At 47.5% G+C, this 25,210-nt stretch overlaps 4 non-coding genes across 4 annotated transcripts; all 4 read right to left on the bottom strand.

Annotated features, from left to right (window-relative positions):
* Positions 1–4,557: 4,557 nt before the first annotated feature.
* Positions 4,558–4,629, bottom strand: trnad-auc (transfer RNA aspartic acid (anticodon AUC)). Its single transcript has one exon. It is a non-coding gene; the product is annotated as a tRNA-Asp (tRNA).
* An 8,238-nt stretch (positions 4,630–12,867) lies between these two features.
* trnad-guc (transfer RNA aspartic acid (anticodon GUC)) lies at positions 12,868–12,939 on the bottom strand. The gene has a single exon. It is a non-coding gene; the product is annotated as a tRNA-Asp (tRNA).
* Positions 12,940–17,859: 4,920 nt separating this feature from the next.
* Positions 17,860–17,931, bottom strand: trnad-guc (transfer RNA aspartic acid (anticodon GUC)). The gene has a single exon. It is a non-coding gene; the product is annotated as a tRNA-Asp (tRNA).
* A 3,258-nt stretch (positions 17,932–21,189) lies between these two features.
* trnad-guc (transfer RNA aspartic acid (anticodon GUC)) lies at positions 21,190–21,261 on the bottom strand. The gene has a single exon. It is a non-coding gene; the product is annotated as a tRNA-Asp (tRNA).
* Positions 21,262–25,210: the final 3,949 nt, after the last annotated feature.

Here is a 25,210-nt window from a genome sequence, read left to right as displayed (position 1 = left end):
GGCGTACAAGGTGTGTGACCTTCCTCCTCAGATTGTCTATCTGCCTTGAACAGGTGGTGGTGTGTGGCTGCTAGAGGGTCATTTTGCTGTCAGACTATGAACGCAATGGTGTTGCTGCCGCGTGAAAGATGTAGTGAAATGTGTTGCGTCGTGGCTTATAAAGCATGTTGGTTGTAGAAAGCGTCGCGGTTTAATGAAGCAATGAAATGTGCCAAGGAAAATGTGTTTAGTGCATTTTGAATGAGGCGCTTTGTGAATGCAAAGAAGAGAAAGTGGCCAGTCTGATGAGGAAAGAGCGGATGTTGTGCGGTGATTGTGATAGGCGGATGTGTGGAACATGTTTGCTGTTGATAGTTTTGATAAAACGGGTGGCGGGCCGCGTACGTGTTGTGGATGAGAGTCTCCATGCGGCAGTGCAAAGCGATTTGGAATTCAAAAAGTTTCCCCTAATAGCTCTCAGGTGGCTTCAGCAGCGCTCACGCCTCCCCGTCGGGGAATTGAATCCCGGTCGCCCGCGTGACAGGCGGGGATACTCACCACTATACTAACGAGGAAGCACATAGAGCAACTTCCTACAGTTTGCCAGAGATTGCCAGCCACATTTGGGCTTCGTAGAAGTTGTGTCAGCTTGGAGGGGGCACGTTTCCATCACCATTTAGGCTTCTACTTTGGAGCCAGGCAGCCGACGCAGTACCACCGCTAAAGCTCTTGACTCAATCAATTCAATTTTATCCCTCATCCCACATCATTGATGTTACATCGCACAGTGATTTGCCTCCTCTCTGTGATGGCATACAGTCAACACTTTCATCCAGTTCAGTCCTGTGACAGCTGCAGAGATCTGGACGGCGGATTCGCACTTTTGCGGGCTTGATATTGCACATCATCGGCCACTACAGGCAAACAGGAAACGCATATGATTTTTTTTTTTGCTTGTTTGTTTCTTTCTTTCTTTACTTGTTTGTTTTTCTCTCTTTTCCTGGCTTTGCAACAGAAGCAAGCACGATATGCAAAATACTTGGAGTTCAATGTTTTGGCCCACGCTGCATTATTCTTTTCCCCTTTCCCGACACCACAACTCGGCAACTCTTTAGATCGAATAGTTTGGATGGGGTAGTGTTTGTGCAGTATGTCCAGGAAGCTTTTCTGACTCAGTATGTAGACTGCCCGACCAGAGGGGAGGCAATATTGGATTTGGTACTAGGTAATGAACCAGGGCAAGTGATAGAGCTGTTGGTGGGCGAGCACTTTGGAGATAGTGATCACAATTCTGTAGCATTCACTGTGGTAATGGAGAGGGATAGGTATGTGCAACAGGGCAAGGTTTACAATTGGGGGAAGGGTAGATATGATGCTGTCAGGCAGGAACTGAGGAGCATAAGTTGGGAGCATATGCTGGCAGGGAAGGGCACGGTCGAAATGTGGAACTTTTTCAAGGAGCAGATAGTAGGGGCCATTGATAAGCATGTCCCTGTCAGACAGGGAAGGGATGATCATGTGAGGGAACCGTGGTTGACAAGAGAGGTTGAGAGTCTTGTTAGGAAGAAGAAGGATGCGTATATAAAGTTGAGGAAAAAGGGCACAGGCATAGCTCTGGAGGGATACAAGTTGGCCAGGAAGGATCTGAAGAAAGGGATTAGGAGAGCTAAGAGAGGGCATGAAAAATGCTTGGCGGGTAGGATAAAAGAAAACCCCAAGGCCTTTTACGCGTATGTCAGAAATATGAGGATGACTAGGGGGACCATAGGTCCGGTCAAGGACAATAGCGGGAGACTGTGTGTTGAGCCGGAAGAGATAAGTGAGGTTTTGAATGAGTACTTCTCTTCGGTATTTACGAATGAGAAGGGGTGTATTACTGAAGAGGACGGTGGGAAGCAGACTGGTAAGCTCGAGGAAGTGCTCGTTAGGAGGGAAGATGTGTTGGGGTTTTTGAATAACTTGAAGATAGACAAGTCTCCCGGGCCTGACGGGGTATATCCAAGGATGTTATGGGAAGCAAGGGATGAAATTGCAGAGCCGCTGGCAATGATCTTTTCATCTTCTCTGCTGACGGGGGTGGTACCAGGTGATTGGAGGGTGGCAAATGTTGTGCCCCTGTTCAAGAAAGGGAATAGGAACAACCCTGGGAATTACAGGCCAGTTAGTCTTACTTTGGTGGTAGGCAAGTTGATGGAAAAGGTGCTGAGGGATAGGATTTCTGAGCATCTGGAAAGACACTGCTTGATTCGGGACAGTCAGCACGGTTTTGTGAGGGGTAGGTCTTGCCTCACAAGCCTGATTGAATTCTTTGAGCAGGTGACCAAGCAAGTGGATGAGGGTAAACCAGTGGATGTGGTGTACATGGATTTTAGTAAGGCATTTGATAAGGTCCCCCATGGTAGACTTATGGAGAAAGTCAGGAGGCATGGGATAGTGGGGAATGTGGCCAGTTGGATTAAGAATTGGCTAACTGATAGAAGGCAGAGAGTGGTCTTAGATGGTAAATACTCAGCCTGGAGCCCAGTTACCAGTGGCGTGCCGCAGGGATCAGTTCTGGGTCCTCTCCTGTTTGTGATTTTTATTAACGACTTGGATGAGGAAGTCGAAGGGTGGGTCAGTAAATTTGCAGATGATACAAAGGTTGGTGGAGTTGTGGATACCGAGGAGGGCTATTGTCGTCTGCAAAGGGACTTGGATAGGTTGCAGTGCTGGGCTGAAAAGTGGCAGATGGAGTTTAACCCTGAAAAGTGTGAGGTCGTCCATTTTGGAAGGACAAACATGAATGCAAAATACTGGGTTAACGGTAGGGTTCTTGGGCATGTGGAGGAGCAGAGAGACCTTGGGGTCTATGTGCATAGATCATTGAAAGTTGCAACTCAAGTGGATAGGGCTGTGAAGAAGGCATATGGGGTGTTAGCGTTCATTAGCAGAGGGATTGAATTTAAGAGCCGTGAGGTGATGATGCAGCTGTACAGGACCTTGGTAAGGCCTCATTTGGAGTACTGTGTGCAGTTCTGGTCGCCTCATTTTAGGAAGGATGTGGAAGCCTTGGAGAGGGTGCAGAGGAGATTTACCAGGATGTTGCCTGGAATGGAGAATAAGTCTTACGAGGAAAGGCTGAACATTCTAGGCCTCTTCTCATTAGAAAGGAGAAGGATGAGGGGTGACATGATAGAGGTTTATAAGATGATCAGGGGAATAGATAGGGTAGACAGTCAGAAACTTTTTCCCCGGGTGGAGCAAAGCGTTACAAGGGGTCATAAATTTAAGGTGAAGGGTGGGAGATATAAGGGGGATGTCAGGGGAAGGTTCTTTACCCAGAGAGTGGTCGAGGCATGGAATGCCTTGCCCGGGGAAGTTGTTGAGTCAGAAACTTTAGGGACTTTCAAAAGGCTTTTGGATAGGTATATGGATAAAGGAGAATGATGGGGTATAGATTAAATTGTCCTTGACAGAGGACAAAGGATCGGCACAACATTGTGGGCCGAAGGGCCTGTTCTGTGCTGTATGTTCTATGTTCACACTTTAGAAAGAAATCCTTCGTGTGGGTATCGAGAAGGATTGGCACCATGGGCTCGCCGTGGATGTCTTCAGGTACACGGTGTGGAAAAGTGCAAGATGGGCGTTGTTCTATCGTGCTCACAGAATGTTTGATCTTGGTGTTCCAAACAAGGACTGTTTTGAGCGAGAAAGCTTTTTTGTGGCAGGAGGGAAGGGTTAACCAGAGGACAAGAAGATAAGGTGATTCGCATTCGAAGCAGACGTACAAGGAAAGAAGGATTAGTTTAGGCAGCATGTTGTTGTGTGAGCTGACTGAAAGTCGTGTGCTTTCAGACTGAATATAAACATTCAAGAGATATTGGCAGGATGCTGCAAGGGAATTAAAAAAAAATCAGGGCCGAGGGCTGATCACTCGAATACGTTGAGTAGCTCTTGCAAAGGGATCGCACAGGCTATGTGTATTGGGCATGTAGCATTCCCAACACTTTCTTCAGTGCCTCTGAGCACCTTATCTCATTGCACTTGTTACTGAGCCATTCGAGGTTATTAACCTTTGCCACCTTTCACTTCTTTCCGTCCAGGTGGCCCTTGCTGAAGTTTGATGGCGTACAAGGTGTGTGACCTTCCTCCTCAGATTGTCTATCTGCCTTGAACAGGTGGTGGTGTGTGGCTGCTAGAGGGTCATTTTGCTGTCAGACTATGAACGCAATGTTGTTGCTGCCGCGTGAAAGATGTAGTGAAATGTGTTGCGTCGTGGCTTACAAAGCATGTTGGTTGTAGAAAGTCGCGGTTTAATGAAGCAATGAAATGTGCCAAGGAAAATGTGTTTAGTGCATTTTGAATGAGCCGCTTTGTGAATGCAAAGAAGAGAAAGTGGCCAGTCTGATGAGTAAAGAGCGGATGTTGTGCGGTGATTGTGATCGGCGGATGTGTGGAACATGTTTGCTGTTGATAGTTTTGATAAAACGGGTGGCGGGCCGCGTCGTGGATGAGAGTCTCCATGCAGCAGTGCAAAGCGATTCGGAATTCAGGAAGTTTCTCCGACCAGCTCTCGGGTGGCCTCAGCAACGCTCACGCTTCCCCGTCGGGGAATTGAACCCCGGTCTCCCGCGTGATAGGCGGTGATATTCACCACTATACTAACGAGAAAGCACACAGAAAGGCTTCCGACAGTTTGCCAGAGATTGCCAGCCTCCTTTGGGCTTCAGAGATGTTGAGTCAGCTTGGAGGGGGCACGTTTCCATCACCATTTAGGCTTCTACTTTGGAGCCAGGCAGCCGACGCAGTACCACCGCTAAAGCTCTTGACTCAATCAATTCAATTTTATCCCTCATCCCACATCATTGATGTTACAACGCACAGTGATTTGCCTCCTCTCTGTGATGGCATACATTCAACACTTTCATCCAGTTCAGTCCTGTGACAGCTGCAGAGATCTAGACGGCGGATTCGCACTTTTGCGGGCTTGATATTGCACATCATCGGCCACTGCAGGCAAGCAGGAAACGCATATGATTTTTTTTGCTTGTTTGCTTGTTTGTTTCTTTCTTTCTTTACTTGTTTGTTTTTCTCTCTTTTCCTGGATTTGCAACAGAAGCAAGCACGATATGCAAAATACTTGGAGTTCAATGTTTTGGCCCACGCTGCATTATTCTTTTCCCCTTTCCCGACACCACACTTTAGAAAGAAATCCTTCGTGTGGGTATCGAGAAGGATTGGCACCATGGGCTCGCCGTGGATGACTTCAGGTACACGGTGTGCAAAAGTGCAAGATGGGCGTTGTTCTCTCGTGCTCACAGAAGTTTTGATCTTGGTGTTCCAAACAAGGACTGTTTTGAGCGAGAAAGCTTTTTTGTGGCAGGAGGGAAGGGTTAACCAGAGGACAAGAAGATAAGGTGATTCGCATTCGAAGCAGACGAACAAGGAAAGAAGGATTAGTTTAGGCAGCATGTTGTTGTGTGAGCTGACTGAAAGTCGTGTGCTTTCAGATTGAATGTTAACATTCAAGAGAGAATGGCAGGATGCTGCAAGGGAATTAAAAAAAAATCAGGGCCGAGGGCTGATCACTCGAATACGTTGAGTAGCTCTTGCAAAGGGATCGCACAGGCTATGTGTATTGGGCATGTAGCATTCCCAACACTTTCTTCAGTGCCTCTGAGCACCTTGTCTCGTTGCGCTTGTTACTGAGCCATTCGAGGTTATTAACCTTTGCCACCTTTCACTTCTTTCCGTCCAGGTGGCCCTTGCTGAAGTTTGATGGCGTACAAGGTGTGTGACCTTCCTCCTCAGATTGTCTATCTGCCTTGAACAGTTGGTGGTGTGTGGCTGCTAGAGGTTTATTTTGCTGTCAGACTATGAACGCAATGGTGTTGCTGCCGCGTGAAAGATGTAGTGAAATGTGTTGCGTCGTGGCTTACAAAGCATGTTGGTTGTGGAAAGCGTCGCGGTTTAATGAAGCAATGAAATGTGCCAAGGAAAATGTGTTTAGTGCATTTTGAATGAGCCGCTTTGTGAATGCAAAGAAGAGAAAGTGGCCAGTCTGATGAGTAAAGAGCGGATGTTGTGCGGTGATTGTGATAGGCGGATGTGTGGAACATGTTTGCTGTTGATAGTTTTGATAAAACGGGTGGCGGGCCGCGTACGTGTTGTGGATGAGAGTCTCCATGCGGCAGTGCAAAGCGATTTGGAATTCAAAAAGTTTTCTATTCCCGCTCTGGGGTGGCCTCAGCAACAGTCACGCCTCCCCGTCGGGGAATTGAACCCCGGTCTCCCGCGTGTCAGGTGGTGATACTCACCACTATACTAACGAGGAAGCACACAGAAAGGCTTTCTACAGTTTGCCAGAGATTGCCAGCCACCTTTGGGCTTCATAGATGTTGTGTCAGCTTGGAGGGGGCACGTTTCCATCACCATTTAGGCTTCTACTTTGGAGCCAGGCAGCCGCCGCAGTACCACCGCTAAAGCTCTTGACTCAATCAATTCAATTTTATCCCTCATCCCACATCATTGATGTTACATCGCACAGTGATTTGCCTCCTCTCTGTGATGGCATACATTCAACACTTTCATCCAGTTCAGTCCTGTGACAGCTGCTGAGATCTGGACGGCGGATTCGCACTTTTGCGGGCTTGATATTGCACATCATCGGCCACTGCAGGCAAGCAGGAAACGCATATGATTTTTTTTTGCTTGTTTGTTTGTTTGTTTATTTCTTTCTTTGCTTGTTTGTTTTTCTCTCTTTTCCTGGTTTTGCAACAGAAGCAAGCACGATATGCAAAATACTTGGAGTTCAATGTTTTGGCCCACGCTGCATTATTCTTTTCCCCTTTCCCGACACCACACTTTAGAAAGAAATCCTTCGTGTGGGTATCGAGAAGGATTGGCACCATGGGCTCGCCGTGGATGTCTTCAGGTACACGGTGTGCAAAAGTGCAAGATGGGCGTTGTTCTCTCGTGCTCACAGAAGGTTTGATCTTGGTGTTCCAAACAAGGACTGTTTTGAGCGATAAAGCCTTTTTGTGGCAGGAGGGAAGGGTTAACCAGAGGACAAGAAGATAAGGTGATTCGCATTCGAAGCAGACGGACAAGGAAAGAAGGATTAGTTTAGGCAGCATGTTGTTGTGTGAGCTGACTGAAAGTCGTGTGCTTTCAGATTGAATGTTAACATTCAAGAGAGAATGGCAGGATGCTGCAAGGGAATTAAAAAAAATAAGGGCCGAGGGCTGATCACTCGAATACGTTGAGTAGCTCTTGCAAAGGGATCGCACAGGCTATGTGTATTGGGCATGTAGCATTCCCAACACTTTCTTCAGTGCCTCTGAGCACCTTGTCTCGTTGCGCTTGTTACTGAGCCATTCGAGGTTATTAACCTTTGCCACCTTTCACTTCTTTCCGTCCAGGTGGCCCTTGCTGAAGTTTGATGGCGTACAAGGTGTGTGACCTTCCTCCTCAGATTGTCTATCTGCCTTGAACAGGTGGTGGTGTGTGGCTGCTAGAGGGTTATTTTGCTGTCAGACTATGAACGCAATGGTGTTGCTGCCGCGTGAAAGATGTAGTGAAATGTGTTGCGTCGTGGCTTATAAAGCATGTTGGTTGTGGAAAGCGTCGTGGTTTAATGTAGCAATGAAATGTGCCAAGGAAAATGTGTTTAGTGCATTTTGAATGAGCCGCTTTGTGAATGCAAAGAAGAGAAAGTGGCCAGTCTGATGAGTAAAGAGCAGCGGATGTTGTGCGGTGATTGTGATAGGCGGATGTGTGGAACATGTTTGCTGTTGATAGTTTTGATAAAACGGGTGGCGGGCCGCGTACGTGTTGTGGATGAGAGTCTCCATGCGGCAGTGCAAAGCGATTTGAAATTCAAAAAGTTTCCCCTAACAGCTCTCGGGTGGCCTCAGCAACGCTCACGCCTCTCCGTCGGGGATCTGAAGCCCGGTCTCCCGCGTGACAGGCGGGGATACTCACCACTATACTAACGAGGAAGCACACAGAAAATCTTCCTACAGTTTGCCAGAGATTGCCAGCCACCTTTGGGCTTCATAGATGTTGTGTCAGCTTGGAGGGGGCACGTTTCCATCACCAGTTAGACTTTGGAGCCAGGCAGTCGACGCAGTACCACCGCTAAAGCTCTTGACTCAATCAATTCAATTTTATCCCTCATCCCACATCATTGATGTTACATCGCACAGTGATTTGCCTCCTCTCTGTGATGGCATACATTCAACACTTTCATCCAGTTCAGTCCTGTGACAGCTGCAGAGATCTGGACGGCGGAGTCACACTTTTGCGGGCTTGATATTGCACATCATCGGCCACTACAGGCAAGCAGGAAACGCATATGATTTTTTTTTGCTTGTTTGCTTGTTTGTTTCTTTCTTTCTTTACTTGTTTGTTTTTCTCTCTTTTCCTGGCTTTGCAACAGAAGCAAGCACGATATGCAAAATACTTGGAGTTCAATGTTTTGGCCCACGCTGCATTATTCTTTTCCCCTTTCCCGACACCACACTTTAGAAAGAAATCCTTCGTGTGGGTATCGAGAAGGATTGGCACCATGGGCTCGCCGTGGATGACTTCAGGGACACGGTGTGCAAAAGTGCAAGATGGGCGTTGTTCTCTCGTGCTCACAGAAGTTTTGATCTTGGTGTTCCAAACAAGGACTGTTTTGAGCGAGAAAGCTTTTTTGTGGCAGGAGGGAAGGGTTAACCAGAGGACAAGAAGATAAGGTGATTCGCATTCGAAGCAGACGTACAAGGAAAGAAGGATTAGTTTAGGCAGCATGTTGTTGTGTGAGCTGACTGAAAGTCGTGTGCTTTCAGATTGAATGTTAACATTCAAGAGAGAATGGCAGGATGCTGCAAGGGAATTAAAAAAAAAATCAGGGCCGAGGGCTGATCACTCGAATACGTTGAGTAGCTCTTGCAAAGGGATCGCACAGGCTATGTGTATTGGGCATGTAGCATTCCCAACACTTTCTTCAGTGCCTCTGAGCACCTTGTCTCGTTGCGCTTGTTACTGAGCCATTCGAGGTTATTAACCTTTGCCACCTTTCACTTCTTTCCGTCCAGGTGGCCCTTGCTGAAGTTTGATGGCGTACAAGGTGTGTGACCTTCCTCCTCAGATTGTCTATCTGCCTTGAACAGGTGGTGGTGTGTGGCTGCTAGAGGGTCATTTTGCTGGCAGACTATGAACGCAATGGTGTTGCTGCCGCGTGAAAGATGTAGTGAAATGTGTTGCGTCGTGGCTTATAAAGCATGTTGGTTGTAGAAAGCGTCGCGGTTCAATGAAGCAATGAAATGTGCCAAGGAAAATGTGTTTAGTGCATTTTGAATGAGCCGCTTTGTGAATGCAAAGAAGAGAAAGTGGCCAGTCTGATGAGTAAAGAGCGGATGTTGTGCGGTGATTGTGATAGGCGGATGTGTGGAACATGTTTGCTGTTGATAGTTTTGATAAAACGGGTGGCGGGCCACGTACGTGTTGTGGATGAGAGTCTCCATGCGGCAGTGCAAAGCGATTTGAAATTCAAAAAGTTTCCCCTAACAGCTCTCGGGTGACCTCAGCAAGGCTCACGCCTCCCCGTCGGTGAATTGAACCCCGCTCTCCCGAATGACAGGCGGGGACACTCACCACTATACTAACAAGGAAGCACACAGAAAATCTTACTACTGTTTGCCAGAGATTGCCAGCCACCTTGGGGCTTCAGAGATGTTGTGTCAGCTTGGAGGGGGCACGTTTCCATCACCATTTAGGCTTCTACTTTGGAGCCAGGCAGCCGACGCAGTACCACCGCTAAAGCTCTTGACTCAATCAATTCAATTTTATCCCTCATCCCACATCATTGATGTTACATCGCACAGTGATTTGCCTCCTCTCTGTGATGGCATACATTCAACACTTTCATCCAGTTCAGTCCTGTGACAGCTGCAGAGATCTGGACGGCGGATTCGCACTTTTGCGGGCTTGATATTGCACATCATCGGCCACTACAGGCAAGCAGGAAACGCATATGGTTTTTTTTTTGCTTGTTTGCTTGTTTCTTTCTTTCTTTCTTTACTTGTTTGTTTTTCTCTCTTTTCCTGGCTTTGCAACAGAAGCAAGCACGATATGCAAAATACTTGGAGTTCAATGTTTTGGCCCACGCTGCATTATTCTTTTCCCCTTTCCCGACACCACACTTTAGAAAGAAATCCTTCGTGTGGGTATCGAGAAGGATTGGCACCATGGGCTCGCCGTGGATGACTTCAGGTACACGGTGTGCAAAAGTGCAAGGTGGGCGTTGTTCTCTCGTGCTCACAGAAGTTTTGATCTTGGTGTTCCAAACAAGGACTGTTTTGACCGAGAAAGCTTTTTTGTGGCAGGAGGGAAGGGTTAACCAGAGGACAAGAAGATAAGGTGATTCGCATTCGAAGCAGACGTACAAGGAAAGAAGGATTAGTTTAGGCAGCATGTTGTTGTGTGAGCTGACTGAAAGTCGTGTGCTTTCAGATTGAATGTTAACATTCAAGCGAGAATGGCAGGATGCTGCAAGGGAATTTAAAAAAAATCAGGGCCGAGGGCTGATCACTCGAATACGTTGAGTAGCTCTTGCAAAGGGATCGCACAGGCTATGTGTATTGGGCATGTCGCATTCCCAACACTTTCTTCAGTGCCTCTGAGCACCTTGTCTCGTTGCGCTTGTTACTGAGCCATTCGAGGTTATTAACCTTTGCCACCTTTCACTTCTTTCCGTCCAGGTGGCCCTTGCTGAAGTTTGATGGCGTACAAGGTATGTGACCTTCCTCCTCAGATTGTCTATCTGCCTTGAACAGGTGGTGGTGTGTGGCTGCTAGAGGGTCATTTTGCTGTCAGACTATGAACGCAATGGTGTTGCTGCCGCGTGAAAGATGTACTGAAATGTGTTGCGTCGTGGCTTATAAAGCATGTTGGTTGTAGAAAGCGTCGCGGTTTAATGAAGCAATGAAATGTGCCAAGGAAAATGTGTTTAGTGCATTTTGAATGAGCCGCTTTGAGAATGCAAAGAAGAGAAAGTGGCCAGTCTGATGAGTAAAGAGCGGATGTTGTGCGGTGATTGTGATAGGCGGATGTGTGGAACATGTTTGCTGTTGATAGTTTTGATAAAACGGGTGGCGGGCCGCGGACGTGTTGTGGATGAGAGTCTCCATGCGGCAGTGCAAAGCGATTTGGAATTCAAAAAGTTTCCCCTAACAGCTCTCGGGTGGCCTCAGCAAGGCTCACGCCTCCCCGTCGGTGAATTGAACCCCGCTCTTCCGAACGACAGGCGAGGACACTCACCACTATACTAACGAGGAAGCACACAGAAAATTTTCCTACAGTTTGCCAGAGATTGCCAGCCACCTTTGGGCTTCAGAGATGTTGTGTCAGCTTGGAGGGGGCACGTTTCCATCACCATTTAGGCTTCTACTTTGGAGCCAGGCAGCCGACGCAGTACCACCGCTAAAGCTCTTGACTCAATCAATTCAATTTTATCCCTCATCCCACATCATTGATGTTACATCGCACAGTGATTTGCCTCCTCTCTGTGATGGCATACATTCAACACTTTCATCCAGTTCAGTCCTGTGACAGCTGCAGAGATCTGGACGGCGGATTCGCACTTTTGCGGGCTTGATATTGCACATCATCGGCCACTACAGGCAAGCAGGAAACGCATATGGTTTTTTTTTTGCTTGTTTGCTTGTTTCTTTCATTCTTTCTTTACTTGTTTGTTTTTCTCTCTTTTCCTGGCTTTGCAACAGAAGCAAGCACGATATGCAAAATACTTGGAGTTCAATGTTTTGGCCAACGCTTTTCCCGTTTCCCGACACCACACTTTAGAAAGAAATCCTTCGTGTGGGTATCGAGAAGGATTGGCACCATGGGCTCGCCGTGGATGACTTCAGGTACACGGTGTGCAAAAGTGCAAGGTGGGCGTTGTTCTCTCGTGCTCACAGAAGTTTTGATCTTGGTGTTCCAAACAAGGACTGTTTTGAGCGAGAAAGCTTTTTTGTGGCAGGAGGGAAGGGTTAACCAGAGGACAAGAAGATAAGGTGATTCGCATTCGAAGCAGACGTACAAGGAAAGAAGGATTAGTTTAGGCAGCATGTTGTTGTGTGAGCTGACTGAAAGTCGTGTGCTTTCAGATTGAATGTTAACATTCAAGAGAGAATGGCAGGATGCTGCAAGGGAATTAAAAAAAAAAATCAGGGCCGTGGGCTGATCACTCGAATACGTTGAGTAGCTCTTGCAAAGGGATCGCACAGGCTATGTGTATTGGGCATGTAGCATTCCCAACACTTTCTTCAGTGCCTCTGAGCACCTAGTCTCGTTGCGCTTGTTACTGAGCCATTCGAGGTTATTAACCTTTGCCACCTTTCACTTCTTTCCGTCCAGGTGGCCCTTGCTGAAGTTTGATGGCGTACAAGGTGTGTGACCTTCCTCCTCAGATTGTCTATCTGCCTTGAACAGGTGGTGGTGTGTGGCTGCTAGAGGGTCATTTTTCTGTCAGACTATGAACGCAATGGTGTTGCTGCCGCGTGAAAGATGGAGTGAAATGTGTTGCGTCGTGGCTTATAAAGCATGTTGGTTGTAGAAAGCGTCGCGGTTTAATGAAGCAATGAAATGTGCCAAGGAAAATGTGTTTAGTGCATTTTGAATGAGCCGCTTTGAGAATGCAAAGAAGAGAAAGTGGCCAGTCTGATGAGTAAAGAGCGGATGTTGTGCGGTGATTGTGATAGGCGGATGTGTGGAACATGTTTGCTGTTGATAGGTTTGATAAAACGGGTGGCGGGCCGCGTACGTGTTGTGGATGAGAGTCTCCATGCGGCAGTGCAAAGCAATTTGGAATTCAAGAAGTTTCCCTTAACAGATCTCGGGTGGCCTCAGCAACGCACACGCCTCCCCGTCGGGGAATTGAACCCCGGTCTCCCGCGAGACAGGCGGGGATACTCACCACTATACTAACGAGGAAGCACACAGAAAGGCTTCCTCCAGTTTGCCAGAGATTGCCAGCCACCTTTGGGCTTCAGAGATGTTGTGTCAGCTTGGAGGGGGCACGTTTCCATCACCATTTAGGCTTCTACTTTGGAGCCAGGCAGCCGACGCAGTACCACCGCTAAAGCTCTTGACTCAATCAATTCAATTTTATCCCTCATCCCACATCATTGATGTTACATCGCACAGTGATTTGCCTCCTCTCTGTGATGGCATACATTCAACACTTTCATCCAGTTCAGTCCTGTGACAGCTGCAGAGATCTGGACGGCGGATTCGCACTTTTGCGGGCTTGATATTGCACATCATCGGCCACTACAGGCAAGCAGGAAACGCATATGGTTTTTTTTTTTGCTTGTTTGCTTGTTTCTTTCTTTCTTTACTTGTTTGTTTTTCTCTCTTTTCCTGGCTTTGCAACAGAAGCAAGCACGATATGCAAAATACTTGGAGTTCAATGTTTTGGCCCACGCTGCATTATTCTTTTCCCCTTTCCCGACACCACACTTTAGAGAGAAATCCTTCGTGTGGGTATCGAGAAGGATTGGCACCATGGGCTCGCCGTGGATGTCTTCAGGTACACGGTGTGCAAAAGTGCAAGATGGGCGTTGTTCTCTCATGCTCACAGAAGGTTTGATCTTGGTGTTCCAAACAAGGACTGTTTTGAGCGAGCAAGCTTTTTTGTGGCAGGAGGGAAGGGTTAACCAGAGGACAAGAAGATAAGGTGATTCGCATTCGAAGCAGACGTACAAGGCAATAAGGATTAGTTTAGGCAGCATGTTGTTGTGTGAGCTGACTGAAAGTCGTGTGCTTTCAGACTGAATGTTAACATTCAAGAGAGAATGGCAGGATGCTGCAAGGGAATTAAAAAAAAAATCAGGGCCGAGGGCTGATCACTCGAATACGTTGAGTAGCTCTTGCAAAGGGATCGCACAGGCTATGTGTATTGGGCATGTAGCATTCCCAACACTTTCTTCAGTGTCTCTGAGCACCTTGTCTCGTTGCGCTTGTTACTGAGCCATTCGAGGTTATTAACCTTTGCCACCTTTCACTTCTTTCCGTCCAGGTGGCCCTTACTGAAGTTTGATGGCGTACAAGGTGTGTGACCTTCCTCCTCAGATTGTCTATCTGCCTTGAACAGGTGGTGGTGTGTGGCTGCTAGAGGGCTATTTTGCTGTCAGACTATGAACGCAATGGTGTTGCTGCCACGTGAAAGATGTAGTGAAATGTGTTGCATCGTGGCTTAGAAAGCATGTTGGTTGTAGAAAGCGTCGCGGTTTAATGAAGCAATGAATGTGCCAAGGAAAATGTGTTTAGTGCATTTTGAATGAGCCGCTTTGTGAATGCAAAGAAGAGAAAGTGGCCAGTCTGATGATTAAAGAGCGGATGTTGTGCGGTGATTGTGATAGGCGGATGTGTGGAACATGTTTGCTGTTGATAGTTTTGATAAAACGGGTGGCGGGCCGCGTACGTGTTGTGGATGAGAGTCTCCATGCGGCACTGCTAAGCGATTTGGAATTCAAAAAGTTTCCCCTAACAGCTCTCGGGTGGCCTCAGCAACGCTCACGCCTCCCCGTCGGGGAATTGAACAGCGGTCTCCCGCGTGACAGGCGGGGATACTCACCACTATATTAACGAGGAAGCACACAGTAAGACTTCCGACAGTTTTCTAGAGATTGCCAGCCACCTTTGGGCTTCATAGATGTTGTGTCAGCTTGGAGGGGGCACGTTTCCATCACCATTTAGGCTTCTACTTTGGAGCCAGGCAGCCGACGCAGTACCACCGCTAAAGCTCTTGACTCAATCAATTCAATTTTTCCCTCATCCCACATCATTGATGTTACATCGCACAGTGATTTGCCTCCTCTCTGTGATGGCATACATTCAACACTTTCATCCAGTTCAGTCCTGTGACAGCTGCAGAGATCTGGACGGTGGATTCGCACTTTTGCGGGCTTGATATTGCACATCATCGGCCACTACAGGCAAGCAGGAAACGCATATGGTTCTTTTTGCTTGTTTGCTTGTTTGTTTCTTTCTTTCTTTACTTGTTTGTTTTTCTCTCTTTTCCTGGCTTTGCAACAGAAGCAAGCATGATATGCAAAATACTTGGAGTTCAATGTTTTGGCCCACGCTGCATTATTCTTTTCCCCTTTCCCGACACCACACTTTAGAAAGAAATCCTTCGTGTGGGTATCGAGAAGGATTGGCACCATGGGCTCGCCGTGGATGACTTCAGGTACACGGTGTGCAAAAGTGCAAGATCGGCGTTGTTCTCTCGTGCTCACAGAAGCTTTGATCTTGGTGTTCCAAACAAGGACTGTTTTGAGTGAGAAAGCTTTTTTGTGGCAGGAGGGAAGGGTTAACCAGAGGACAAGAAGATAAGGTGATTCGCATTCGAAGCAGAGGTACAAGGAAAGAAGGATGAGTTTAGGCAGCATGTTGCTGTGTGAGCTGACTGAAAGTCGTGTGCTTTCAGATTGAATGTTAACATTCAAGAGAGAATGGCAGGATGCTGCAAGGGAATTTAAAAAAAAAATCAGGGCTGAGGGCTGATCACTCGAATACGTTGAGCAGCTCTTGCAAAGGGATCGCACAGGCTATGTGCATTGGGCATGTAGCATTCCCAACACTTTCTTCAGTGCCTCTGAGCACCTTGTCTCGTTGCGCTTGTTACTGAGCCATTCGAGGTTATTAACCTTTGCCACCTTTCACTTCTTTCCGTCCAGGTGGCCCTTGCTGAAGTTTGATGGCGTACAAGGTGTGTGACCTTCCTCCTCAGATTGTCTATCTGCCTTGAACAGGTGGTGGTGTGTGGCTGCTCGAGGGCTATTTTGCTGTCAGACTATGAACGCAATGGTGTTGCTGCCGCGTGAAAGATGTAGTGAAATGTGTTGCGTCGTGGCTTAGAAAGCATGTTGGTTGTAGAAAGCGTCGCGGTTCAATGAAGCAATGAAATGTGCCAAGGAAAATGTGTTTAGTGCATTTTGAATGAGCCGCTTTGTGAATGCAAAGAAGGGAAAGTGGCCAGTCTGATGAGTAAAGAGCAGATGTTGTGCGGTGATTGTGATAGGCGGATGTGTGGAACATGTTTGCTGTTGATAGTTTTGATAAAACGGGTGGCGGGCCGCGTACGTGTTGTGGATGAGAGTCTCCATGCGGCAGTGCAAAGCGATTTGAAATTCAAAAAGTTTCCCCTAACAGCTCTCGGGTGGCCTCAGCAACGCTCACGCCTCTCCGTCGGGGAACTGAACCCCGGTCTCCCGCGTGACAGGCGGGGATACTCACCACTATACTAACGAGGAAGCACACAGAAAGGCTTCCTACAGTTTGCCAGAGATTGCCAGCCACCTTTGGGCTTCAGAGATGTTGTGTCAGCTTGGAGGGGGCACGTTTCCATCACCATTTCGGCTTCTACTTTGGAGCCAGGCAGCCGACGCAGTATCTCCGCTAAAGCTCTTGACTCAATCAATTCAATTTTATCCCTCATCCCACATCATTGATGTTACATCGCACAGTGATTTGCCTCCTCTCTGTGATGGCATACATTCAACACTTTCATCCAGTTCAGTCCTGTGACAGCTGCAGAGATCTGGACGGTGGATTCGCACTTTTGCGGGCTTGATATTGCACATCATCGGCAACTACAGGCAAGCAGGAAACGCATATGGTTTTTTTTTTGCTTGTTTGCTTGTTTGTTTCTTTCTATCTTTACTTGTTTGTTTTTCTCTCTTTTCCTGGCTTTGCAACAGAAGCAAGCACGATATGCAAAATACTTGGAGTTCAATGTTTTGGCCCACGCTGCATTATTCTTTTCCCCTTTCCCGACACCACACTTTAGAAAGAAATCCTTCGTGTGGGTATCGAGAAGGATTGGCACCATGGGCTCGCCGTGGATGTCTTCAGGTACACGGTGTGCAAAAGTGCAAGATGGGCGTTGTTCTATCGTGCTCACAGAAGTTTTGATCTTGGTGTTCCAAACAAGGACTGTTTTGAGCGAGAAAGCTTTTTTGTGGCAGGAGGGAAGGGTTAACCAGAGGACAAGAAGATAAGGTGATTCGCATTCGAAGCAGACGGACAAGGAAAGAAGGATTAGTTTAGGCAGCATGTTGTTGTGTGAGCTGACTGAAAGTCGTGTGCTTTCAGATTGAATGTTAACATTCAAGAGAGAATGGCAGGATGCTGCAAGGGAATTTTAAAAAAAATCAGGGCCGAGGGCTGATCACTCGAATACGTTGAGTAGCTCTTGCAAAGGGATCGCACAGGCTATGTGCATTGGGCATGTAGCATTCCCAACACTTTCTTCAGTGCCTCTGAGCACCTTGTCTCGTTGCGCTTGTTACTGAGCCATTCGAGGTTATTAACCTTTGCCACCTTTCACTTCTTTCCGTCCAGGTGGCCCTTGCTGAAGTTTGATGGCGTACAAGGTGTGTGACCTTCCTCCTCAGATTGTCTATCTGCCTTGAACAGGTGGTGGTGTGTGGCTGCTGGAGGGTCATTTTGCTGTCAGACGATGAACGCAATGGTGTTGCTGCCGTGTGAAAGATGTAGTGAAATGTGTTGAGTCGTGGCTTATAAAGCATGTTGGTTGTAGAAAGCGTCGCGGTTTAATGAAGCAATGAAATGTGCCAAGGAAAATGTGTTTAGTGCATTTTGAATGAGCCGCTTTGTGAATGCAAAGAAGAGAAAGTGGCCAGTCTGATGAGTAAAGAGCGGATGTTGTGCGGTGATTGTGATAGGCGGATGTGTGGAACATGTTTGCTGTTGATAGTTTTGATAAAACGGGTGGCGGGCCGCGTACGTGTTGTGGATGAGAGTCTCCATGCGGCAGTGCAAAGCGATTTGGAATTCAAAAAGTTTCCCCTAACAGCTCTCGGGTGGCCTCAGCAACGCTCACGCCTCCCCGTCGGGGAATTGAACCCCGGTCCCCCGCGTGACAGGCGGGGATACTCACCACTATACTAACGAAGAAGCACACAGAGCGTCTTCCTACAGTTTGCCAGAGATTGCCAGCCACCTTTGGGCTTCAGAGATGTTGTGTCAGCTTGGAGGGGGCACGTTTCCATCACCATTTCGGCTTCTACTTTGGAGCCAGGCAGCCGACGCAGTACCACCGCTAAAGCTCTTGACTCAATCAATTCAATTTTATCCCTCATCCCACATCATTGATGTTACATCGCACAGTGATTTGCCTCCTCTCTGTGATGGCATACATTCAACACTTTCATCCAGTTCAGTCCTGTGACAGCTGCAGAGATCTGGACGGCGGATTCGCACTTTTGCGGGCTTGATATTGCACATCATCGGCCACTACAGGCAAGCAGGAAACGCATACGGTTTTTTTTTTGCTTGTTTGCTTGTTTGTTTCTCTCTCTCTTTACTTGTTTGTTTTTCTCTCTTTTCCTGGCTTTGCAACAGAAGCAAGCACGATATGCAAAATACTTGGAGTTCAATGTTTTGGCCCACGCTGCATTATTCTTTTCCCCTTTCCCGACACCACACTTTAGAAAGAAATCCTTCGTGTGGGTATCGAGAAGGATTGGCACCATGGGCTCGCCGTGGATGACTTCAGGTGCACGGTGTGCAAAAGAGCAAGATGGGCGTTGTTCTCTCGTGCTCACAGAAGTTTTGATCTTGGTGTTCCAAACAAGGACTGTTTTGAGCGAGAAAGCTTTTTTGTGGCAGGAGGGAAGGGTTAACCAGAGGACAAGAAGATAAGGTGATTCGCATTCGAAGCAGACGTACAAGGAAAGAAGGATTAGTTTAGGCAGCATGTTGTTGTGTGAGCTGACTGAAAGTCGTGTGCTTTCAGATTGAATGTTAACATTCAAGAGAGAATGGCAGGATGCTGCAAGGGAATTTAAAAAAAAATCAGGGCCGAGGGCTGATCACTCGAATACGTTGAGTAGCTCTTGCAAAGGGATCGCACAGGCTATGTGCATTGGGCATGTAGCATTCCCAACACTTTCTTCAGTGCCTCTGAGCACCTTGTCTCGTTGCGCTTGTTACTGAGCCATTCGAGGTTATTAACCTTTGCCACCTTTCACTTCTTTCCGTCCAGGTGGCCCTTGCTGAAGTTTGATGGCGTACAAGGTGTGTGACCTTCCTCCTCAGATTGTCTATCTGCCTTGAACAGGTGGTGGTGTGTGGCTGCTGGAGGGTCATTTTGCTGTCAGACGATGAACGCAATGGTGTTGCTGCCGTGTGAAAGATGTAGTGAAATGTGTTGCGTCGTGGCTTATAAAGCATGTTGGTTGTAGAAAGCGTCACGGTTTAATGAAGCAATGAAATGTGCCAAGGAAAATGTGTTTAGTGCATTTTGAATGAGCCGCTTTGAGAATGCAAAGAAGAGAAAGTGGCCAGTCTGATGAGTAAAGAGCGGATGTTGTGCGGTGATTGTGATAGGCGGATGTGTGGAACATGTTTGCTGTTGATAGTTTTGATAAAACGGGTGGCGGGCCGTGTACGTGTTGTGGATGAGAGTCTCCATGCGGCAGTGCAAAGCGATTTGGAATTCAAAAAGTTTCCCCTAATAGCTCTCGGGTGGCCTCAGCAACGCTCACGCCTCCCCTTCGGCGAATTGAACCCCGGTCTCCCGCGTGATAGGCGGGGATACTCACCACTATACTAACGAGGAAGCACACAGAAAAGCTTCCTACAGTTTGCCAGAGATTGCCAGCCACCTTTGGGCTTCAGAGATGTTGTGTCAGCTTGGAGGGGGCACGTTTCCATCACCATTTAGGCTTCTCCTTTGGAGCCAGGCAGCCGACGCAGTACCACCGCTAAAGCTCTTGACTCAATCAATTCAATTTTATCCCTCATCCCACATCATTGATGTTACATCGCACAGTGATTTGCCTCCTCTCTGTGATGGCATACATTCAACACTTTCATCCAGTTCAGTCCTGTGACAGCTGCAGAGATCTGGACGGCGGATTCGCACTTTTGCGGGCTTGATATTGCACATCATCGGCCACTGCAGGCAAGCAGGAAACGCATATGGTTTTTTTTTGCTTGTTTGCTTGTTTGTTTCTTTCTTTCTTTACTTGTTTGTTTTTCTCTCTTTTCCTGACTTTGCAACAGAAGCAAGCACGATATGCAAAATACTTGGAGTTCAATGTTTTGGCCCACGCTGCATTATTCTTTTCCCCTTTCCAGACACCACACTTTAGAAAGAAATCCTTCGTGTGGGTATCGAGAAGGATTGGCACCATGGGCTCGCCGTGGATGACTTCAGGTACACGGTGTGCAAAAGTGCAAGATCGGCGTTGTTCTCTCGTGCTCACAGAAGTTTTGATCTTGGTGTTCCAAACAAGGACTGTTTTGAGCGAGAAAGCTTTTTTGTGGCAGGAGGGAAGGGTTAACCAGAGGACAAGAAGATAAGGTGATTCGCATTCGAAGCAGACGTACAAGGAAAGAAGGATTAGTTTAGGCAGCATGTTGTTGTGTGAGCTGACTGAAAGTCGTGTGCTTTCAGATTGAATGTTAACATTCAAGAGAGAATGGCAGGATGCTGCAAGGGAATTAAAAAGAAATCAGGGCCGAGGGCTGATCACTCGAATACGTTGAGTAGCTCTTGCAAAGGGATCGCACAGGCTATGTGTATTGGGCATGTAGCATTCCCAACACTTTCTTCAGTGCCTCTGAGCACCTTGTCTCGTTGCGCTTGTTACTGAGCCATTCGAGGTTATTAACCTTTGCCACCTTTCACTTCTTTCCGTCCAGGTGGCCCTTGCTGAAGTTTGATGGCGTACAAGGTGTGTGACCTTCCTCCTCAGATTGTCTATCTGCCTTGAACAGGTGGTGGTGTGTGGCTGCTGGAGGGTCATTTTGCTGTCAGACTATGAACGCAATGGTGTTGCTGCCGCGTGAAAGATGTAGTGAAATGTGTTGCGTCGTGGCTTATAAAGCATGTTGGTTGTAGAAAGCGTCGCGGTTTAATGAAGCAATGAAATGTGCCAAGGAAAATGTGTTTAGTGCATTTTGAATGAGCCGCTTTGAGAATGCAAAGAAGAGAAAGTGGCCAGTCTGATGAGTCAAGAGCGGATGTTGTGCGGTGATTGTGATAGGCGGATGTGTGGAACATGTTTGCTGTTGATAGTTTTGATAAAACGGGTGGCGGGCCGCGTCCGTGTTGTGGATGAGAGTCTCCCTGCGGCAGTGCAAAGCGATTTGGAATTCAAAAAGTTTCCCCTAACAGCTCTCGGGTGGCCTCAGCAACGCTCACGCCTACCCGTCGGGGAATTGAACCCCGGTCTCCCGCGTGACAGGCGGGGATACTCACCACTATACTAACGAGGAAGCACACAGAAAAGCTTCCTACAGTTTGCCAGAGATTGCCAGCCACCTTTGGGCTTCAGAGATGTTGTGTCAGCTTGGAGGGGGCACGTTTCCATCACCATTTAGGCTTCTACTTTGGAGCCAGGCAGCCGACGCAGTACCACCGCTAAAGCTCTTGACTCAATCAATTCAATTTTATCCCTCATCCCACATCATTGATGTTACATCGCACAGTGATTTGCCTCCTCTCTGTGATGGCATACATTCAACACTTTCATCCAGTTCAGTCCTGTGACAGCTGCAGAGATCTGGACGGCGGATTCGCACTTTTGCGGGCTTGATATTGCCCATCATCGGCCACTACAGGCAAGCAGGAAACGCATATGATTTTTTTTTGCTTGTTTGCTTATTTGTTTCATTCTTTCTTTACTTGTTTGTTTTTCTCTCTTTTCCTGGCTTTGCAACAGAAGCAAGCACGATATGCAAAATACTTGGAGTTCAATGTTTTGGCCCACGCTGCATTATTCTTTTCCCGTTTCCCGACACCACACTTTAGAAAGAAATCCTTCGTGTGGGTATCGAGAAGGATTGGCACCATGGGCTCGCCGTGGATGACTTCAGGTACACGGTGTGCAAAAGTGCAAGATCGGCGTTGCTCTCTCGTGCTCACAGAAGTTTTGATCTTGGTGTTCCAAACAAGGACTGTTTTGAGCGAGAAAGCTTTTTTGTGGCAGGAGGGAAGGGTTAACCAGAGGACAAGAAGATAAGGTGATTCGCATTCGAAGCAGACGTACAAGGAAAGAAGGATTAGTTTAGGCAGCATGTTGTTGTGTGAGCTGACTGAAAGTCGTGTGCTTTCAGATTGAATGTTAACATTCAAGAGAGAATGGCAGGATGCTGCAAGGGAATTTAAAAAAAATCAGGGCCGAGGGCTGATCACTCGAATACGTTGAGTAGCTCTTGCAAAGGGATCGCACAGGCTATGTGTATTGGGCATGTAGCATTCCCAACACTTTCTTCAGTGCCTCTGAGCACCTTGTCTCGTTGCGCTTGTTACTGAGCCATTCGAGGTTATTAACCTTTGCCACCTTTCACTTCTTTCCGTCCAGGTGGCCCTTACTGAAGTATGATGGCGTCCAAGGTGTGTGACCTTCCTCCTCAGATTGTCTATCTGCCTTGAACAGGTGGTGGTGTGTGGCTGCTAGAGGGTCATTTTGCTGTCAGACTATGAACGCAATGGTGTTGCTGCCGCGTGAAAGATGTAGTGAAATGTGTTGCGTCGTGGCTTATAAAGCATGTTGGTTGTAGAAAGCGTCGCGGTTTAATGAAGCAATGAAATGTGCCAAGGAAAATGTGCTTAGTGCATTTTGAATGAGCCGCTTTGTGAATGCAAAGAAGAGAAAGTGGCCAGTCTGATGAGCAAAGAGCGGTTGTTGTGCGGTGATTGTGATAGGCGGATGTGTGGAACATGTTTGCTGTTGATAGTTTTGATAAAACGGGTGGCGGGCCGCGTACCTGTTGTGGATGAGAGTCTCCATGCGGCAGTGCAAAGCGATTTGGAATTCAAATAGTTTCCCCTACCAGCTCTCGAATGGCCTCAGCAACGCTCACGCTACCCCGTCGGGGACTTGAACCCAGAAATCCCGCGTGATAGGCAAGGATACTCACCACTATACTAACGAGGAAGCACACAGTGACGCTTCCTACAGTTTGCCAGAGATTGCCAGCCACCTTTGGGCTTCATAGATGTTGTGTCAGCTTGGAGGGGGCACGTTTCCATCACCATTTCGGCATCTACTGTGGAGCCAGGCAGCAGACGCAGTACCACCGCTAAAGCTCTTGACTCAATCAATTCAATTTTATCCCTCATCCCACATCATTGATGTTACATCGCACAGTAATTTGCCTCCTCTCTGTGATGGCATACATTCAACACTTTCATCCAGTTCAGTCCTGTGACAGCTGCAGAGATCTGGACGGCGGATTCGCACTTTTGCGGGCTTGATATTGCACATCATCGGCCACTACAGGCAAGCAGGAAACGCATATGATTTTTTTTTGCTTGTTTGCTTATTTGTTTGTTTGTTTCTTTACTTGTTTGTTTTTCTCTCTTTTCCTGGCTTTGCAACAGAAGCAAGCACGATATGCAAAATACTTGGAGTTCAATGTTTTGGCCCACGCTGCATTATTCTTTTCCCGTTTCCCGACACCACACTTTAGAAAGAAATCCTTCGTGTGGGTATCGAGAAGGATTGGCACCATGGGCTCGCCGTGGATGACTTCAGGTACACGGTGTGCAAAAGTGCAAGATGGGCGTTGTTCTCTCGTGCTCACAGAAGTTTTGATCTTGGTGTTCCAAACAAGGACTGTTTTGAGCGAGAAAGCTTTTTTGTGGCAGGAGGGAAGGGTTAACCAGAGGACAAGAAGATAAGGTGATTCGCATTCGAAGCAGACGGACAAGGAAAGAAGGATTAGTTTAGGCAGCATGTTGTTGTGTGAGCTGACTGAAAGTCGTGTGCTTTCAGATTGAATGTTAACATTCAAGAGAGAATGGTAGGATGCTGCAAGGGAATTAAAAAAAAATCAGGGCCGAGGGCTGATCACTCGAATACGTTGAGTAGCTCTTGCAAAGGGATCGCACAGGCTATGTGTATTGGGCATGTAGCATTCCCAACACTTTCTTCAGTGCCTCTGAGCACCTTGTCTCGTTGCGCTTGTTACTGAGCCATTCGAGGTTATTAACCTTTGCCACCTTTCACTTCTTTCCGTCCAGGTGGCCCTTACTGAAGTTTGATGGCGTCCAAGGTGTGTGACCTTCCTCCTCAGATTGTCTATCTGCCTTGAACAGGTGGTGGTGTGTGGCTGCTAGAGGGTCATTTTGCTGTCAGACTATGAACGCAATGGTGTTGCTGCCGCGTGAAAGATGTACTGAAATGTGTTGCGTCGTGGCGTATAAAGCATGTTGGTTGTAGAAAGCATCGCGGTTTAATGAAGCAATGAAATGTGCCAAGGAAAATGTGTTTAGTGCATTTTGAATGAGCCGCTTTGTGAATGCAAAGAAGAGAAAGTGGCCAGTCTGATGAGCAAAGAGCGGTTGTTGTGCGGTGATTGTGATAGGCGGATGTGTGGAACATGTTTGCTGTTGATAGTTTTGATAAAACGGGTGGCGGGCCGCGTACCTGTTGTGGATGAGAGTCTCCATGCGGCAGTGCAAAGCGATTTGGAATTCAAAAAGTTTCCCCTGCCAGCTCTCGAATGGCCTCAGCAACGCTCACGCTACCCCGTCGGGGACTTGAACCCTGAAATCCCGCGTGATAGGCAAGGATACTCACCACTATACTAACGAGGAAGCACACAGTGACGCTTCCTACAGTTTGCCAGAGATTGCCAGCCACCTTTGGGCTTCATAGATGTTGTGTCAGCTTAGAGGGGGCACGTTTCCATCACCATTTCGGCTTCTACTTTGGAGCCAGGCAGCCGACGCAGTACCACCGCTAAAGCTCTTGACTCAATCAATTCAATTTTATCCCTCATCCCACATCATTGATGTTACATCGCACAGTGATTTGCCTCCTCTCTGTGATGGCATACATTCAAAACTTTCATCCAGTTCAGTCCTCTGACAGCTGCAGAGATCTGGACGGCGGATTCGCACTTTTGCGGGCTTGATATTGCACATCATCGGCCACTGCAGGCAAGCAGGAAACGCATATGATTTTTTTTTGCTTGTTTGCTTGTTTGTTTCTTTCTTTCTTTACTTGTTTGTTTTTCTCTCTTTTCCTGGCTTTGCAACAGAAGCAAGCACGATATGCAAAATACTTGGAGTTCAATGTTTTGGCCCACGCTGCATTATTCTTTTCCCCTTTCCCGACACCACACTTTAGAAAGAAATCCTTCGTGTGGGTATCGAGAAGGATTGGCACCATGGGCTCGCCGTGGATGACTTCAGGTACACGGTGTGCAAAAGTGC

Source organism: Heterodontus francisci, chromosome 34, assembly GCF_036365525.1.
Source record: "Heterodontus francisci isolate sHetFra1 chromosome 34, sHetFra1.hap1, whole genome shotgun sequence".
In the NCBI taxonomy this organism is placed as follows: domain Eukaryota; kingdom Metazoa; phylum Chordata; class Chondrichthyes; order Heterodontiformes; family Heterodontidae; genus Heterodontus; species Heterodontus francisci.
Note: the sequence above shows the minus strand (reverse complement) of the source record. Positions and strands in the feature narration are given on the sequence as shown.